At 43.4% G+C, this 20493-nt stretch overlaps 1 protein-coding gene across 1 annotated transcript in view; it reads right to left on the reverse strand.

Annotated features, from left to right (window-relative positions):
• LOC306938285 (adhesion G protein-coupled receptor B1-like) overlaps window positions 1-19209 on the reverse strand; it is an 82995-nt gene extending 63786 nt beyond the window's left edge. Inside the window, exon 1 of the mRNA XM_079522388.1 lies at window positions 19093-19209. The gene's annotated coding sequence lies outside the window, so the exon portion shown is untranslated. The remainder of the gene's footprint in view (window positions 1-19092) is intronic.
• Between the last annotated feature and the right edge of the window lie 1284 nt (window positions 19210-20493).

Here is a 20493-nt window from a genome sequence, read left to right on the forward strand (position 1 = left end):
CACTGCGGAAAATGGGTGTACTTTATTTCAAATAAGATTTGTTGATTACCATTAGCCTAGATCTCTGCTCTACCTTGCATAAAATGTTCCATGTCTTTTCTGCAATGCTTTGTCAGTTGCACTTGTGTACCACAAATAATCCAATCGTCCGATCAACCCAACATCGTGTTTCCTGATAAAGTAATGTCTGTAAGTAATGTCACAGACATGCGCAGAGTAAGTTCTGTCAGGAAACTCAGTGCAGTTGCTGCCGGCTGTCCATTGGGCTGCCACAACGCCACGACCACATCCACTCATCCAATCACACACTCATTCCATTCTCAGACTGCTCTATTTCATCTGGAAGTTTGCACTGATCATTCCTGCTTGCTTTGCTGCATGCTGCTGCTGCTGCTCTCACCTCTGTTGTCTTGCTCAAACACTGCTGCTCACCCGCCACCACCCCAGCTACCACCTCAAAGTCAAAGTCGTACGATTAGTCACACACATTACCGCAGTGAAATTTGTTCTCCGCATTTGACCCATCTGTTGGAGCGGTGAGCCGCAGCGTGCGCCGCACTCAGGAATCATTAGTTGATTTGACTCCCAATCGAACCCATTGATGTGCCAAGCAGGGAGGCATTGGGTCCCATTTTTACAGGCTTTGCTATGACCCGGCCGGGGATCGAACCCCCGACCTCCCAGTTTCAGGGCGGACACTCGAACCACAAGGCCACTCACTGTCTGGTTAATCTGGGTCTCTCTCTCTTTAGAGAAAAATAAAAGTTTGTGTTGTGCATCCATCAGTACTTCAGCAACAAGTGGATGCAAAAGGCCAGTCTCTTGTTCTATGTAGTCTACACTCACTCTGCATGGACTACAAAAACACCTTTGTCTGCTTGAGAGTAGTGCCTGTGTGATGCTCGTGTGCATGTGTGTGTCCACTGCGACTGTCCATGCGGGGCAGTTGGCTAGCCCTATCTCACACTGTAATTCTATTAATTAAATTATTATTATTATTAAATTATTATATATATATATATACTGTCTAATTGTGATTCTGTCAGTATGCTGCATCATACCAAAAAGAGAAGTCAGAGGTGTGGGGAAGCACAGCCCTGCCTCCTGTGCCTGCAGTTCCGCCTGCAGCCTCGCCTCCGGTGTCCTCTGCCGCGTCTCGGCCTCCGGGCCGACCACCTGATGACTCCAGTTCTGCCTCGTCTCGGCATCCAGGCCAACCACCCGGTGACTCCACTTCTGCCTCGTCTCGGCCTCCAGGCCGACCACCTGATGACTCCACTTCTGCCTCGTCTCGGCCTCCAGGCCGACCACCTGATGACTCCAGTTCTGCCTCGTCTCGGCCCCCGGGTCGTCCACCCGATGACTCCACTTCTGCCTCGTCTCGGCCTCCAGGCTGACCACCCGGTGACTCCACTTCTGCCTCGTCTCGGCCTCCAGGCCGACCACCTGATGACTCCACTTCTGCCTCGTCTCGGCCTCCAGGCCGACCACCTGATGACTCCAGTTCTGCCTCGTCTCGGCCCCCGGGTCGTCCACCCGATGACTCCACTTCTGCCTCGTCTCGGCCTCCAGGCCGACCACCCGGTGACTCCACTTCTGCCTCGTCTCGGCCTCCAGGCCGACCACCTGATGACTCCAGTTCTGCCTCGTCTCAGCCCCCGGGTCGTCCACCCGATGACTCCACTTCTGCCTCGTCTCGGCCCCCGGTCGTCCACCCTGTGACTCCACTTCTGCCTCGTCTCGGCCTCCAGGCCGACCACCTGATGACTCCAGTTCCGCCTCGTCTCGGCCCCCGGGTCGTCCACCCGATGACTCCACTTCTGCCTCGTCTCGGCATCCAGGCCATCTGTCTGGGGTCCATGTTTCCAGACAGCGTGCGTGCCTAGTCCCTTGCCCTGGTCTTTACGCAAACTTTATGCAAACCGTGACAGTTTCTGGAGGGGGTTGGCATCCTCCACGGATGTGTATAAGCAACAGCTGTGTACCCTGTCTAATTTGGGGCCCTTGACATGAAAAAGTATAAAAACCACTGCATTAGAGCATACATTTCAACGTCATCCTGTGACTAAAAGTCAAATATTGTGGTTGTCGATATCTAGCTGTGATTGAGAGACACTGATTGGCTCTTCCACTTTTTGGTTTCTGCCACACCCCCATAACCGCGGTTGAACAGTGAAGCGAACAGTGAAAAAGGTTCTGCATTTAAAAACACTACTGCGCATGCTTCTATCGTCTGAAACTGCTCGGTGGTCAAGTCTAGAATAGGGTACTTCCGGGTGTTTCATGCGCTGGGTGATTAACTTCCTGGAAATGAACAGGTATATAATAGTATAATATAACTCTATGGTTTCTGTAGAACGCCCACCCAGCGGTTGGGGCCAGACCGTTCTGCAGAAGACAGCATTCTGTTTTTTACAAAGATTATGCAATGCAATAAAAAACATTTATTGAAAAGGTCTGAGAGGTTATTCTCCCAGGACATTTCTTCGTGGAAATCTGTCCGTCCATCAGTCCGGAGGATTTCTGATTTAGCATATTTCATTATTACATATTACACTCTTATTATCACAAAACATTTTCACGGCATCCCACTGAAATCTTCACACATACGCACAATGACGGAATGGTCTGCCTGGAAATAGTGGAATGGATAACTATGCATGTGACACTAAGAACAGCCTGGCACCCTGCTGAGAGGCCCGGCTGGTCTATTATACATACATGTGTCATAACAGCGTAGGCACACATTCAGTACAGTACAGTATGTAGGGTGTGTTGCCAGTCCAGTGACAATGAGACATGAACCAGATGTCATGCTTGAATGTCAAATCGTGTTAACTTCGGTCTGTTTTTGTTTTTTTTGTCTGCAACCCCTTTCTGTCAAATGGAGATATGTAGATTATAGATCTGAATCAAGTATGGCACTGTCGAAGAGACACCCTTACTGTCTGTCACTTAATTGAAATGTGGTCATCTTTCCACATAGGCTTACAGTATACCTATTTTAAGGAGAGCATGCACATACTACCGACTACTTGGACCACGAGGCGAGAACTGCAAGATCTCAGTGACACTACACTCTATCGAGTAAGTTATTTGATCTTATTATTATTGCATTATTGTTTTTTTAAACACCAGCGCGAGCTGTGAGCTGACTAGATTTGGGACATTTGCAACAAAATCCCAAAGCTGCAATGGGTCAATTCGGACAGCTGCAACTGATTACAATTTGCAACTATATTGCGTTGCAAATCTTTGGTGTGGACTGCCACTCTGATGCAATGAGTAGTGAGGAGGATGGAAAGTCGTTCACATTGCCATGGTTGATCCACTCTTTGTATAGTCATCTCCTGGATCTCAGATCCACAGCGTTTAGCTTGTCTTTAGCTTTAGACTAAACAAATTGCTGATTTGCAGGGGAACATGTCAATTCAACTTCAAAGAAGTTAATGGCAGACACAGCTATTGAAATCTGCCAGCCTGCAGTTACATAAGATTGAGGCCGATTATGGTACATCATCGGATTCCGCAGTTGCATTTGACATGTGTAAATTGCAACTGCGGTTGAGTCATACTAAAGTGTATTTAAGTGCAATTCTGCTCCTTTGTGTTGGAAATATTGTGCTCATTGTGTAGCATTGTAATGCTGGGCTTACAACAAATTACTGTCTACGTGCAACCAAAGTGAAACAAATTCCGTAGGAGGTCCGCACAGCATTAAACTCTGTGTAGATAATTTGGCTCAGAAACGCTTCTCATAGGACCAGTGCTAAAAATCGGACACATTATCTTTAGATTCAGTCTTCTAAAAGTATAAAAATGTCTAATGTCTAAGTCACCTGGTGCAAGGCGGCTGACACGCAAGTCTCGGGATACTTTTAATTATCTCTATTGAAGACAGTCTGGTGTATGAGAAGGTAATCAAAAATCACACCCGTGTGAAGTGAGTGGTGCAGACCCACAGGAACACACCCAGGGTGCCGGTCCGGTTCCGGCGAGCCGCCCCGCATCCGAAACGGTAGAGAAATGACAGAGTTACCATGTGGGGGTCCCTGGGGGTCCCTAGGGGGTCCCCGGAACATCCAGACCCCTAGGCACGCGCCCAGGGGGCCGGGCCGGTTCCGGCGTGCCGCCCCGCGTCCGAAACGGTTGAGAAATGACAGTTACCGTGTGGGGGTCCCTCTACTGTACCCTCTACTGTACTGTCACTGTACTGTACTGGCACACCCGAAATCATTATATATACAGTTAATATGTGCGTGTGTGTTAGGTAGCGCACAGGTGGTGCCATCTAACCTTAGCCCATCTAACCTTGGCTCTCCCCTGTTCTCATTTCTCGTCACCCCTCCCCCCACCCTATTTCTCATCCTACTCTCCCTCTCTCTCACCCTCCCTCTCTCTCACCCTCCCTCTACACAGGTTCCTGATGGGGGGTCCGACGTGCCCGGGAGCATGCCGGATCCCCGAAACCTCCCCACCTCGGCTCAAATCCCCGCCACCATCGTGGTTGTGTTCATGATCATGTCCTTCGTCCTTTCATCAATTATCCTGTTAAATGTTCTCATTGGTGGTGTGGTCCTTGATAGTGAATAGACAGCAATTCCTAAACCTTAGAGAAGGCAGATGGTGATGTTGTTGGAAAAGTAAACAAATCGTGTGGCTGAATGTACTGAAAGGCAAGCTACAGGCTATGTAACAACATTCAAGGATGCTATAGGACACACTCATTGAATTCAATTGAACAGTTTTGTTGACAATATCTCATACACTGCAAGAACACTGCAAGGCTTTGCAAAGGAAAGGTGTGCGGGGTTACTTCCAACTCACTGACATCTACCAGACTGCATGGAAAGCATGCCGCAAAACTGTTTAACAGTGCCGGATGTATCATGTACTTGTAATTGTTTGTCGGATGTCTTGTACTATTGTTTTGTGTCTGTTTGTCTGCCTTTTATTTTTCAACTCTTATTGATCCTGTATTTAAGGTTTGTTTGTTTGTTTTGTTTTGTTGTCCTTTTTCTTTGGGGTGTTATTATTATTCTACATTACACTTGTGGGGTATATTAAGAGAAGCTTGTAACAGTCAAGTTAGCAGTCAAGGCTCCAAGAATAGACAAAGTCCAAGAATGTAGCTCCAGAACAGCCCATATATTGGATTGCACAGTCCGGGTCTGAGGCAAAACATAATACTGCAAAAATAACACCGGCCAAAATACACTTTCAAAAACCGAAAGTAAGAAATAAACACTTGATGACAAAGACAAAAACAACAAACCAAGAACTAAAGAAACTGAAAACAGGCTATGCCTCCCCTGAAGACCCTGGCAGCTCTACCTTGGTGTTGTCTCTTTGCTGTCTCAAGCCAGCTGAGCAAGTGGGAGACTTGCTCAACATGCTCAACATTTCCAGCCTCCCTTATAGGTGAAACCCACCCACAATGATTAGTAATTGGACAATCTACTCAAACAAGGTAAACCATGACCCATGAGTTAGACTAACTACCATTACACATTTCCTTAAAGAGTGTTTTCCAAGGCATCAAATAAATCACAAAACAATTATAATAGAATTAGGCAACACAGATAAGAGTATATGATGCTACACATAGCCACAGATCCAAGGAGCTTGATGACAGTCAATTCATGGAATTGCCACAGTACCACATGAATCTTCAACAAAGCTGCGAACGACCTGAGAGAAAAGGCAAGAAGGGCTTTCTATGCCATCAAAAGGAATGTTAAGCTAGACATCCCAATACAAATCTGGTTAAAGATATTAGACTCCGTCGTAGAACCCCGCATGAAGTAACCCCGCACACCTTTCCTTTGCAAAGCCTTGCAGTGTTCTTGCAGTGTATGAGATATTGTCAACAAAACTGTTCAATTGAATTCAATGAGTGTGTCCTATAGCATCCTTGAATGTTGTTACATAGCCTGTAGCTTGCCTTTCAGTGCATTCAGCCACAAGATGTTTACCTATCCCTCTATGAAAAAGAAAATAAAGGCGAAAGCCACAAAAAATATATCTTTTAAAAAAAAAATAGGTTTTCAATCCCTGCACCCCGGGGTGCAGGGATGGTCTTTTAGTTGAGTCCCAGCAACATTTTATGAGTCCCACTTCAACAAAGTTAGGAGTCATATTTTGCCATTTTTACAAAGCAAAATGGAATGCTATCCATCACTAAAAAGAGAATATACATTGGCTGAATACCTGAACACGGTAAAAGACGCAAAATGTACAGACTCAGTGAACACAGCCATGCAATAGAGAAAGGCCGCCACACTGCCACAGACAGACCCCGCTCCCAAGGGAAGACAGACTGTGCACCCACTGCACACAAAATGTGGTGGAAACAAGCTACACTTTCTAACCACCTGCCCACTATACCAAGACATCAGAGACACATATTACACACACACACACACACACACACACACACACACACACACACACACACACACACACACACACACACACACACACACACACACACACACACACACACACACACACACACACACACACACACACACACACACACACACACAAGTTTGAAACTATGACCAATGACAAACAAAAACATACCTATTGGGAGAAATACAACAATGTGCAAACACGGCAGCAAGATTTGTGAACTGTTGTGACAAAAGAAGGATAGCCAATGGAATACAACCACCCTAAGGACTACTATCTGTACCAAGTAGACCACTGGACCTTGTACATGTAAACAGAGCTGCTACCTTTAAAGGAGCATTCAGTGATTTGAGTGATTTGGAAAACCACCCAGTCCACCCTGGTAACAAAATGTGCACATGCACGCTCTACAGTGGGGGGAAGTGCAACAGGCCAACAGCATGCGCACCAAGGCCCGCCCCCACTCGATCATGATTGGAGGAAGGCCCCTCTCATCCTGATTGGATGAAGGCTTTGCCACCCGCCACCAAAACTGAAACTAGGGTTTTTTGACCCCAGGGGCTCACTGGGGACAGGGATGAACTCCTTATATGGTCAGCACACTCTATAGTAGGGAGGATTATCCAGAAAAAAAGAAAAAATAAGTGATATTTAGATTAAGTCAAATCACTGAATATACCTTTAAACAGATCTTAAATCTGAGTTTTTCCTGTATACTTATTTAAATAATCCTGAGAAAAAAATGCTACCATTTGTCCCAAAGTGACTGCAAAGAATTGCTATTTGTTTCAAAAAAGCTTTATACCCTGTTATAACATGTATATGACGATGCAATGTGACATAGCCGTTTACAAAATGCTGTACCCCCTCCAACTGTATATACGTTCTCCATTTTCAACTGTTTTTAATGTATTGTACTTGCTTTGGCAATGTAAACGTTTGTTTTCTCATGCCAACAATTGAATTGAGCCACCTTTTTTTGGTGGTGCTGATGGCCAACATTCTTGAATCCATTGTGAATTCTATCGACTAGCTGAGAAGCTCCTGCAATTTGACTAGATTGATCAGCAAGCCTCTGGGCACTTGAGAAAGGAATATTAGCCGTTCTTTCTTGGGAAGAACTTGGATGAAATCCAAGTTCCAGATCCAGATCCAGATGGTGTGTTTGTTTTCTGTGTCCATCATCTGTTCCTTCTTAAGCTCATGTATACTTTGTATGACTTCCACAGAAATGGTTAGACTTAATTCCTAATAAAATGTATTTCATTAAGGCACCATTCCTGCAAATTGTGTCAACAACAGACAATGGGGTCACTCAGTATTGATGCCAGTACTTGTAGGGGTTAGTGGGTGAGATTACAACCATCTGTGCCAGACAGTATTGAACGTCGTCTGAAGCTGAATCATAACAGCTCATAATGAGAAACACAGAAACACAGTGAGGTATACATCTTCACATATACTGCATACTGAGTCACTGATGAAAATACCACTTGTGCACTAACCCTGTCTACCTTGGAAAAGTCTCATCATGTATAGCCAGACAAGACAAAGAACCATCTAAATCCATAGTAATTATCCACAATGTATAAATTATGGATAAAGGGTCAGGACAGATTGGCCTTTTTCGGGGAGGGGTCAGAATAAATTATGGATTTAGATGATTCTTTGTCTCAAATGCTCACTACATGCAGTTAAATCTCTGAATGCTATATAGCAGTGGTTCCCAACCTTTCTATTACCACATATGTACCGGCATGGTTGGAGGGTGGGGAAGCGGGGGTGCGTCGCAGTCGTGCATCATCGTACCAAAACACAGAAGACTGTTGACTGGCCTCAAGTAGCCTACCCGCTGCTATATTATTATTATATCACATTCACAAGATAGACTCAAAGCTGTTTATAAACCACAACTATTCACCACTGAAGATCCTGGTGACGGAACTTGGGATTCCCTTCTCACGTACCAGTGGGACATGTCCCGTGTGTACCAGCACCGGTACACGTACCAGTGGGACATGTCCCGTGTACCAGTACCGCACCGGTACACGTACCAGTGGGATGTGTCCCGTGTGTACCAGCACCGGTACACGTACCAGTGGGACATGTCCCATGTGTACCAGCACCGGTACACGTACCAGTGGGACATGTCCCATGTGTACCAGCACCGGTACACGTACCAGTGGGACATGTCCCGTGTACCAGTACCGCACCGGTACACATACCAGTGGGACATGTCCCGTGTGTACCAGCACCGGTACACGTACCAGTGGGACATGTCCCATGTGTACCAGCACCGGTACACGTACCAGTGGGATATGTCCCGTGTGTACCAGCACCGGTACACATACCAGTGGGACATGTCCCGTGTACCAGCACCGGTACACATACCAGTGGGACATGTCCCGTGTACCAGCACCGGTACACATACCAGTGGGACATGTCCCGCGTACCAGCACCGGTACACATACCAGTGGGACATGTCCCGTGTACCAGCACCGGTACACATACCAGTGGGACATGTCCCGCGTACCAGCACCGGTACACATACCAGTGGGACATGTCCCGCGTACCAGCACCGGTACACATACCAGTGGGACATGTCCCGTGTACCAGCACCGGTACACATACCAGTGGGACATGTCCCGTGTACCAGCACCGGTACACGTACCAGTGGGACATGTCCCGTGTACCAGCACCGGTACACGTACCAGTGGGACATGTCCCGTGTACCAGCACCGGTACACATACCAGTGGGACATGTCCCGTGTACCAGCACCGGTACACGTACCAGTGGGATATGTCCCATGTGTACCAGCACCGGTACACATACCAGTGGGACATGTCCCGTGTACCAGCACCGGTACACGTACCAGTGGGATATGTCCCATGTGTACCAGCACCGGTACACATACCAGTGGGACATGTCCCGTGTACCAGCACCGGTACACGTACCAGTGGTTGGGAACCTCTGCTATATAGAGTCTGGAACTACACCCGAAAGCAGAGAGCGGAAGCTGTCATCTGTTCATCATTTCAGTTCACTAAAATATATTTTACAATATATTTAAGGCCCGGCCACCGGCGTGGCCATATACCTGTATATCTTTACATTTTAGGAACACATAAACTGAAAGTCAGATCATGACACGAACAACCTCCAGAAACTGACTCCAAATGGGGAGCCACTTTACACACATCAAGATCTACCGCTTTGCCCCTGTGCTATTTCTGCTTGATCCTTGAAGCCCACCAACATAAACAACGCGCCTCCTCACTGGCATTGCCTCTGCTGATCTCGGATGGAACATGACCAGCGAGTAGTAACAAAAGATATCAATGATTGAAGTAATAGAGAAGATTCCTCAGACATGTCCAACCCTGACAACATCTCGGGAACAAAGCAGATTCCAGGTATGGACAAGATGAGTTTTACCTACACTGCCTCCCGTAGCTCCTCCCTTCCCCCTCCTCCTTAATTTACCGCTACCATTGTTTAATCCCTCCGTCGCGTCCTGCCAGGGTTTTATCGCGCGTGACATTTACTTTGAAGAGCCAAATATCCGTAATCTCATTTTACTATGAAACCATTCCGTGTGTGTTGACGAAGCTGGTGCTTGTTCTCTCGGTCGGTGGTGGAAAAAGTGGACCGCGAGTATCACAGCGCCTGCTACAGGCCGTTGAAAACGCTTGTCTGGGACAAAGCGTCCTCTGCAATGTCGCTTCTGTGAGATAAAGCCGTCTGAAACCAGAGCCGGCAATGTAAGTGGATGCGCGCGCATTTTCAAAATGGCCGCGCCCATTGGGTCAGAAGCATAACAAAGCTAACGGACGGTAGATTTAGATACGATCGTATTAAAACATGCATTAATGAATACATCGCTGTTAAAACGGCTTTTCCGTTTGTGGCAGGCTACAAGATTCTACGTGTTAATATTCCTATGTTCCTGGCGGGCAAACTATTAACATTTGTTTGCAAAGGTCAATGCATTTCTGGGACTGTATTAGTCACTGACAGCATCAGATGTGTCTTGTCAAAGTTTTGTTCATTCATTCATTCAAGTTTTATTTATTCTCGAAATTACACTAGTAGTTAAACTCATTTTCATCGAGTCGAGTAATACAATATCATATAGAAAAACATCATAATACATCAGAAGATCCGGAAAAGAAAAACAAAAGGTATACATGTGAATTACATAGGTTTACAAATAAAAAAACTAAGACAAATCTAAAAACGATCTAAAAACAGTTACATATTCTGGGGGTCTGTATGCTCACCAAAGGTTTTAAAACGACTCAAGGGTACCAATGTGGTCAATTTTAATGTCGTTTGCAAGTCATTCCATGTATTAGGGCCACAGAAGCTAAAAGCAGATCTACCAAGTTCAGAGTTAACTTTTGGTACCTTGAATTTGGGGAAATTACTTAGGTTGACCGGGTGTGGTAGAGTCCCATTTCAGAAAACATGAGATGTATTCAGGACAATCTCCAAGCATGGCATTATACAAGAACAGGTGCCAATGCAGTTCTCGTCTCTCTGTCAGGGAGGACCATCCAACCTTGTTATACAATGGTGAGTACCATAGCTATCACCCGTAATAAATCAAATCGATGAGTGATAAACAGAGTATTTAAGAGTGGATGCTGCTGCATGTCTGTAGATTATGTCTCCATAATCCAAGACAGACACTGCCTCAACTACCCTCTTTCTGCTAATGACAGGAAAGCTGGCTTTATTTCTATACAAAGCCAATTTTCTGTCGCAATTTACGAGTAAGGACCTCTACATGGTGTTTAAAAGTCTCTCATCAATCCAAATACCAAGATATTTATACTCTGTGATTCTTTGATATCAGCTCCATTCATAGAAGATATGCGAATGTCATTATAGGAGATTATTTTGGCTCTGGAGAACAACATGCTAACATTGCTAATGTTCAACATCAATATGAGACCAATAAGAGCATCCTGGAGGACGTTCTGTGGCAGATGATCTGGAGTGCTGTTCATCCATTATCTGCTGAAGTTTCTTTAGCCCAGTCGATGTGCGTATTCTACGTGCGCTCTAATATGTGGGAGTCTGACAGCAAAAAGAAAAAAGAAAGAAAGAATCCACTTGTGTTTGATATTTCATTCAGGAAACACCACCGTTTGTCTCAAGGTTGTTTAAACTCGAACGTCTTCTTGCACACATCACAAATGACTTGCCTTGCCTCTTTAACCTCACCCACAGCTGAAAATGGCATATTCTGATTGATTCCAGCCTAACAAAGAAACAGTTCTGCCCAAGGAAGAGGTTGAATGACGACGACATTCTTCTGAAGAGGAAAGCTGTAGCTGTCACGTCTTAAAGATGAACCTGAGGGACACACAAAGATATAGGTCTGCCTTTCAAACTGAAAACTGCCCAAAATGCTGCTATGAACTAGAAATGCACTGTCGAGCTGCCAACTCGCGCTTTGCACACAAGTTGGCCAAGAATGGGCTACATGTACGCAAGGAGAGCGCGCAACTTACCCCTGACTCTTGTCAACTTACCGTCCCTCCCTATTTAAAATATAACAAATAAAGACGAAACCCATAAACAAACGTTTAAAATAAAATAGTTACATCAGCCAATCCCTGATTGGGAGGGACACCACCAACATACGGAGCCAATCCAATTGGCCGACGGGGCCACTGACATACGCAGCATGCTGCCAACTTGCGCTCTGATTGGCCGAGCAACACCACTAAAAATACACAATCCCTGATTGGATTGGCCGATCAGCGACGCCACTAAAAATACACAATCCCTGATTGGCCGAGGGGACCACCAAAAATTAAATTGGCCGAGGTAGTCACCGAAAACAGTACTTGCGCTCCGCTCGTGCAAGTAATAAGTTATTAATAATATTAAGAAGCAATTATTATAATAAACCAATAATAATAATGAGCTACCCGGACACTAACAACCTCTAGTGTCCGGGTAGTTCATTTGGTATAGAGCATACATAATAATAATAATAATAATAAGAGGAAGGATGGATGGGGAAGTATCAACATATGGAATGTCAGAACAGGTCAGTTCCATATATGGAGATCTATGGGTTTGAGGTGAGATGTAGAGTTGCTAGCCAATATTGATGACATCAGGGATCTCCATATATGGGCTTAATATTGATGACATCACATGAAGTCACGAGGCATGACCATATAGGGGCGTGACTGACTGACTGAAGGGAAATGCACGATTTCATATAGTAAATGTGCCCTGCGGTCGCAACAAAAACTAAAGTTACTCATGAAATGTCAAAACAAAAAAGTAACAGCTACTGAAAGGTTCTAAACAATAATAATTAACCTGGAGGCACAGCGACCTGTGTGAACAGCAGAGGGGGAGCAGTAGAAGTGTGACTCTGTCGTGACCGGGAACAAAATTACACAGCAGGAGATTGTGCATTGTGGTTCTTATCAGTAGCCATTTTCTCACCAATTACCGATTAGTATGTATTTTGATGTCTCACAGCATTGTTACTTTGTTGAATTAATACGCCCGCCCGGTCAGCGTGACCAGAAATAGCAGGGAATATAAGTGACCTGACCTTTCCTCCATGCAGACTTCCTCCTGAGAGAAACGGCGTACTGCTACCTGTCGAAGTGGTCCCAGGGGCGAGTCCCATGCAGTAGACCAGGGGTTCTCAACCCGGCTACACTATGCATAAAGGATAAAAGGATAAGAGGATCAAATAAATCATGTATGACATCATCCATTCATTCACTGACGGACGACGTCCATTCATAAAATGGACTCTCTCTCTCTCTGAGTAAAATAATGAATTCCATTACACCCATTCATTCTCATCTTATTCTCCCCCACACACACACACACACAGGCCTTGGAAAATGGATTGCATGAATGTTTTGCAGTATCTAATGGTCCATTAGAGGTTGAGATCAGATACTGCCGCAAAACCGTGTCACTTCTGAGCACAGCTGCCTTTATTGACAAATTTGTATAGACACAAAGCAACAAACACATGAAGGCTCTTATAAGTAAAACATAATGTATTCTGCACAGTATCCCACCGGAGGTCTACTTTGTTATGTCTGGGAGTGCTTTGTCTCTGAATATGCTGCTGTGCTGTGATCATCAGGGTTCCATGACACAGGGGTCTGGATTCGTGCCCATGTCACGAGTAGACCCTCTAAAAAGAACATCAGTAACAAAACCAACACGTCAATCTGGGTTTTTATCTCCCATTGCTGTTGTTGAATAAGCTGCAGGAAGGACACAGCACTGACCTCGGCATCCGAAAATAAGTTCTTAAAAGCCGACTGTGGTCAGCGGAGCATTATACAACTCAGAACTAGTTTTTGATGCATGACGTGAAGAATCTGTGATTATAGTTTATCATTAGTTTTAAAAGCAGGGTTTCTAGTTTAATGTACTTTTTTTGTGTGAAAATGCTTAGTTTGACATTCAGGAACCTTATAAAATATGCCCCTCCAGCAAACTTTGGAAGCCTTTTAGCCAACCTGAATGAAAATGTGAAAAAAATAGATACACATTGATCACATCACATTGATCACATCTACAAGGTCACAACTTGTGAGCTGAGCTTGTAGATCTGCCATTTTCGATATTTTGTTCAATCTTACGGGATTTCAGCACCTGCCTCTCTAACACTCTCTGCACAAGTCCAGCTTAGATACTCTGAGTCACATTGTGTCTGCTGCTGCAGGCAAACACCTCCATCTGTTGCTGCAAGAGAAACCCAGACCAGATGAGGGAGGCACATGGAGGAGTTAACAGATACCCAGACAAATATGTCCAAATGGCATATGTTTGCTTGTGGGGCCCTGTGATTTCTCTGGAGAAGAAGAAGAACCTTACAGCCGAGATCGGAGAGAGGGGTGGAGGGAGCAAGCGGAAGTTGTGGGCGAGACAGAGGAAGGTCAACATGCTGCAGACTCAGAGCATTTCTTGCATTTGTGCTTGTGTGCAAGGAAAACAGACGACAATCAAACACACCGTCTGTCTGTCTGTCTGTCGGTCGGTCTGTCTGTCTGTTCCCCTCTACATCTGAACACAGCATGCTTCTGAACACAGCATGCTTTCAGTCACTTTCACTCCCATCAGGTTTCCAAGGCAACAGGTGAATCACTGCACACAGTGACACAGCGAGACCGCTATGATGACCCTGCGCTGGCTGTGGAGTTTCCACAGCACTGAACGATTCAACTTGTGCTATAGTGTGTGCGCGTTGTTGTGTTTTGTATGCACACACACACACACACACACACACACACACACACACACACACACACACACACACACACACACACACACACACACACACACACACACACACACACACACACACACACACACACACACACACACACACACACACACACACACACACACACACACACACACACACACACACGTGTATCATTTACATTACATACAGCAATGCATATATTGCACATTTGGAACAGCAACAATTGCATGCATGTGCATATACCTTCTGTACAAATGCATGCAATTACTGTTGCATTTCCAATTGTGCATTTGCACATTCTGCTGGTGTTGCCAGTTACGGGTTAGTTTTAACCTGCCACGCCCACGGGTTAGTTTTTACCTGCTACGCATGTCAGGAGCCACGGGTGAGTTGTAACTGGCCACACATGTCAAGAGCGACAATGTTGTCAGACTAATGCCTGTCGGACTGTTAGTATGTCTAACCAACGTATGCACCCCTAATGCAATCATTATTGACATTAAAGGAAGCTGTTAATGCTTAATTTAATGTCATGTGTGGACATGCTGGCTGCAATGTGCTTAAAAGCTTCCATCTGAACATTCTGTCTGGCAGACATTTATGTAAATTGTAAATGGAACATCTCAGAGAAAATCGCCCTCTCTCTCACTCCTGATGGCAAAGGAGGAAATTGACATGGTTATGGACACAAAAATTGGCACTTCACAGACACTTCCTCTCCGCAATTCCACATCCTGAAGTTGTAGATGGAAGTGGAGATGTCTGTCTTGTTCAAATTGTCATCTGTCATGGCCATGATGATGAACTGTCAACTGGATTCTAATAAAGAACTGTGTGTGTGTGTGTGTGCGTGCATGCGTGCGTGCGTGCGTGCGTGCGTGCATGTGTGCGTGCGTGCGTACGTGCGTACGTGTGTGTGTGCATAAAGACATAACAGGCCTATAATGTCAGTCGTTCATAAATCTGTTTGCTTGGGGTAAGTAGATTTTTGGTAGCCTATTGCCCATGCATTGTCTTATAGATGCAGACGAGCTTTCCATGCGGTAGCATCTGAAACAGTCCTTGGCTGGCCGTGACTGGGGTCAATTTATGATCCTACTAGATGAGGGATTCTATTACTAACTTATAATTGAATAAAAACTAAACTATAATAGCCTTTTTAATAATAAGAATGAATGAATGGTTTATTTCAATCTATTCAGTTAGACAATTAAAAAAAACGTTTTTAAACATGATCGAAAAGGAATAGGCAGAAGTTTATAGCTTATTTATGCCTATCCTTATTACATAAGAACGTAGAACATGTACAGGGTCTACAAAAACAATGAACATTTGGACGAAACATAAAAAACAAAGACAACAACCACAAGAAAAAACAAACAAACAAAACAAAAACAAAAAAAACACTAACAGACAAAAGCATAAAGTTCATAATTGGATCCCTAATCTTTCATTGTATCATCGTAATAACGATGATAATAAATGATAATAACATGAACTAAGAACTGTTTTAGTTCAACAGCCAAAAAAAGAGCAAATATTTTGTTCATTTGTTCAACCTTCATGTGAGAGAGAGAGATAAACCATCCTTAAATTGGCTGGATATATGTCCCAGATCCAACTTTGAGAAATGGAAAGCAAATTGGTTTCTCAGATGGAGTCAGTAATAGAAGCACTGGTCTGTATTTTGTTGTCGTTTAACAATAACATCCAATCCAATATAACTACTGCCAGGATAATTGATTCTATTCTGAAACTTTCAATTTAAAGCCCATAAATGACACGCTATTTTAAAACGCATCTAGAAAGATAATGTGTGTAGATTTGTGGCAATTTGATTTGAGAAAATAAGTCTTAAGCCGCATGTCATGTTTTTCTTTGCAGATTACGACATGCTATATCAAATTAGATGGTAGCTAATGTACTATAGCTAAATGCAGACAAGACAGAAATCCTTATTTTTGCCCCTCCTAGACATGTCCCAAATATATTTTGGTCTTGGGTCTCTTACCTCGTTGGTTAAAACCACTTAAACCCAATTTCATAGTATACTTTGTCCTATGATGGCGTCACAGTGGGAAAATAGCCAATCAAATGTATTGTGATCTTGTATCTGCTTTTGAAAATTTTCACCTAGAATATAATAACATGCCCAAAATAGGGACATGGGGTTAAACGTTTTTAATCAGACTATGGACCAGGCTCTGAGTCTGATACACTCTTGCTTTTATTTATAAAAAAAAAAGAAAATTCTCAGCTGATTAACATTGCAAAGCTCAGGCCCATTAAGAAGAAATGGAAATGTTAATTCATGATTTTATACTGTACTGTACTGTACTACTGACTAGTAACGCCCTTTTCAATACGCAAAACGCCCCTGGATCATGTTCAAGTTGTCCAAAATGCGACATTTCTTTTCCTCCCCAAAATCACAAACATTTGGCGACTCTGTAGGCTACCTCTGTAGCCTGCAGCATGCAACTATGCAGCATGCAACTATTGTAAAATGACTTATACTGGATCTCTTGTCCCTTCCTAACATTTTAGTCTAGTTTTTATTTGTTGATGAAATTGTCAGTATATTTAGTCTTAGTTTAGTCATCATAGCTTAGTTTTCATTTAGTTTCCATTTAGTTTTCGTCAGTGAAAAGGGGGGGATAATAATAATTTACTATTCTGTGCTTATCGGGTTGCAACTCAAGACAGGGCTGAGTCGGCTCTAGCAAACTTTGCAATGTTCGACACGGCAACTTGCACTCTTTAGAGCACTCAGTGGCGTCTCTCGCGGCTCAAGTTCGCTAGAGACGGATGGCGCCTGTGTGGTCTAAAATTATATAAAAAAATAATTATTGAATATTTAATTATATGATATACTACATTTAATAAATACCCTTTGTTTATTCTTTTTCTTTTTTTTCACAGATCGTCATGGTTTCATGGTCATGATTCACCAGGATCCTGGATGGCTGGATTCTAGGCTTGAAATAATTGCTAAAATTGGCGGAACCCGTACGAAAACACCTTCGTTCTTGACCCCTAATGAAAAGAAGAGCTTCGTTTAAATTCAGTAAAGGTGACTAGTGAGTAGTGACTACACTATTATATTAATTATTTGACGGGTCATGCTTTGGGAAGATGTTTTAAAGTCCCTGTCCACATGTACCCTGGTCGTGTAAGTGTCAGGTAGTAGAGCTACTAGCATGAAACATCAATGTTTAATGTTTCCCATTTTCTTTCTTTTCCTTTTCCAATTGTTTATACAGTACATGTGGGTACACAAACTATATTTGTTTGTTTGTTTGTGAGTTTGTGTTTGTGTGTGTTTGTGTGTGTGTGTGTGTGTGTGTGTGTGTATACACTTTCGACATTGACCTATTTTATAATAACATAGATCTTGAGGTTTTCCCAGAAGTGGGTCAGGTGCGAGAGGCCAATAATGGATTATTACGCGAGAGGTGTAATAATCCAGTCTCACAGAAGAAAGCCTGCACACTGACAGACAGGCACATATTGAGGCCTCCTAATAGACTATTTACGAGGTGACTTAAAGAGAAGGAATTATGGAGCTCACAATGCATCGCAATGTGACGCATTGTGAGCTTGTAGATCCGCAAACTTATACTAGTTACCTTGACGATTTTGATTATTATTACAAAACATACAAAAACCACTTCAGTTCAGCCCTATATACTTTGGCTACTATCTACAATGCCTTGCGATGAGTCACGTTGTGAACTTGTATTTCTGCTATCAAAAGAATTTCATACATTTACAAAACTGATGCATAATGAGTAAAGTAAACTTGTATATTATAATGCCAATACTTGTATTCAAGTACATTTTTAATAGTGGACTAAGTAAAAAAGTATCTCTACATGATGGTATTGATACCTTTACATAAGTTAAAAAAAATCACACTTGTGTGAAGTGAGGGGCGCTCTTATCATAATACATCATCATACTTCTCATGCCGTGCTCAAAAGTCATTCCGGCAACACTTTTGTGTTGCGTCTTCACTTTTCTGCCTTCACTTTTATCTTCAATATGTACTTTGCTCAGCCAATCAAATCATCGCTATGGCCGGTGTAATATTGTAACTGGTAAAAGGTTCAGTGTGGTGTGATCACTGTGGTGCATCAATAAAAATGCAATTATTCTGTATGTATATTGTTCACTTCACACACTGTGCAGGGTACAGAGTTACAGTTTTGTTGTGTGTGTGTGTGTGGTCTTCTATAAGCATACAGGACAGAAAATATAAAACATTATGTTAATCGCATGTAACACAAAACAGCAATGTCAAAGATAAATTCACTTACAATAAACGTATTCTTCTTATTAAACATAATATCTCTACACATAATGGAACTTAGCATAGACATATATGACAAACAACAACATGACTCACTCTTATGGATGTACACGTTGGCAAAGCGGTGATCCTGTTGCTGCAACTTAAAGCTGCTGTTCCCTCTGCACAGGCAAACTACAACATGCCTCTCTGGCAAACTTTCCTACTACAAGGTGCAGGGACTGAGTAATCAACTTAAAGCCCTGCACCAGGTGCAACTAAACAAGCAATCAAACACTCAACTATACTAGAAAATCAGAGACAACAATCAAACATAGCAGGAATTGGGGAATCTTCTTAACAGCCGGGGTGGTCACCCCACCCAGGACCTTTTAGTGTTATCCTTTTAGCCTTAATTATTGAATTGTATCTCTGTGCTGGCCTGGGAATGCCTCAGGATTGCCCAGTCAGAGCTGGCTGATGTGGACAGAAAAAAAGGAAGTCTGGGGATTCTTCTCACCCGCCTCCAGATAAGCACACAATGTGCAGACACCATCATTTACAGCATGTTTACATTACATAATTCATTATGCCAGCTAGCCTATACATATTATCTGTAATGTAATGTACATTAGTTACAGTCCCTCTCAAATGCTAAACAACAGGATATCACTGTGTGTACAGTATGTGTTTATATAATGCATGCACTCGATCCCCACCCGAGTCCCTGAACATTTGCTAAACTCTATCAGTGAGTGATCAGTGAACAGACTGCACTCCATAACCTCAGATGTGTTCTGTTTAGATATACACAGTTACATAGTTAAGAGGCAAACAAGCTCTCTCCTGCCCCCCTCGGGTTAAGTAGGGAACAGCAGCACTTCCGTTGGTCCTTATACATCTCTGTCGTCATGAGGTATTTTTTTGCTCCCCCTCCCATCCTTGCTACTAACCTAACCATGCTTTTTTCCTGCACCATTACACAAAATCACACAAAGAGTAGGACAGGGATGGTGCACTGTGTGTGGACATAAACACAACAAAAAAAAGGGCGTATGATGTGAGAGGCTGACTCACAGAATTTCAGCACTGTACTCACAATGGAAGACAATTACACATACACACTCACATTACACTACTAGGAACTTAAGAAAATGAAGACATGTTACTGATTTTGACTACTGTATATGACTATATGACTATAATATAGTATAATTAATAAGCTGAAAGCTTTCAGTTCACTTTTCAGGAAGAGCTGTAAAAAAAATGCACTGCAGTAATCCAACCTACTACTAAAAACTATTTGTTTTTCAGCATTTGTAGCCACTTTAATATCCTACCTAGTGTTGATGAGACATTATACTGCATTATCAATTACAGGGTTGCGTTCATACCTGAACATGTTTATTCATTACAAGCTGACCCAACGTTGGGACAGCCGATGCCCAGATTAAGATGTAATGTGCTGTACGCTGTCAAAATGAAATAAATAAATAAAATAATATAAAGAATAAAAAT

The sequence above is a fragment of the Electrona antarctica genome (genome assembly GCF_951216825.1).
Source record: "Electrona antarctica genome assembly, chromosome: 15".
NCBI classification, from domain to species: Eukaryota; Metazoa; Chordata; class Actinopteri; order Myctophiformes; family Myctophidae; genus Electrona; species Electrona antarctica.